Genomic DNA, 696 nt, shown 5'->3' with positions numbered 1-696 from the left:
AATGATTTGAGTAAAAATGTATCAGTATAAAAGTTTCTACATTTTTTGTTTATATATACTTAATGTTATATAACTTTCTATAGACTCAGTTTATAGTTAAAATTCACTTAGTATTGTTTTTTTGAATCTTCCCATTGATACTTAGGACTGAAACTGGTCAGTTTGTTATTGGCATACTTGCATACTGTGCGTATTGCCTCGATATAGCCTTAACTCACAAGCATGGTAAGCAAAGATGAATAGTGGCTAGCAGTGGAGTCCAAGACACGCGTTTCGCCCTATTTGGGATTCGTCAGCTGGATTTACCAGCATCTCAGAGTTGATGTTCACTCTAGGACTCGAACCCAGTACCTTTCGCTTCAAACTCCATCGCGTTATCCACTCAACTACTGAGTCCTGATAGCCACTTACTTGTAAAGTGGGATGAAGTTTAAATTCATTTAGTATTGTTTGTTTGAATCTTCCCATTGATACTTAGGACTGCAACTGGTGATTCTCTTATTGGCATATGTACATACTGTGCGTATTGGCTCGCTATAGCTGAGTGGATGACGCGATGGAGTTCGAAGCGAAAGGTACCAGGTTCGAGTCTCAGGGTAAACATCAACTCAGATGCAGGTACGTCCAGCTGACGAGTCGCAAATTGGACGAAATGTGCGTCCTGGATTCCACTGTTAGGCACTATTCATCTTTGGT

The sequence above is a fragment of the Schistosoma mansoni genome, chromosome 1 (assembly GCF_000237925.1).
Source record: "Schistosoma mansoni strain Puerto Rico chromosome 1, complete genome".
Lineage (NCBI taxonomy): Eukaryota > Metazoa > Platyhelminthes > Trematoda > Strigeidida > Schistosomatidae > Schistosoma > Schistosoma mansoni.
The sequence above is the reverse complement of the archived record's forward strand: the minus strand, read 5'-3'. Positions refer to the sequence as shown.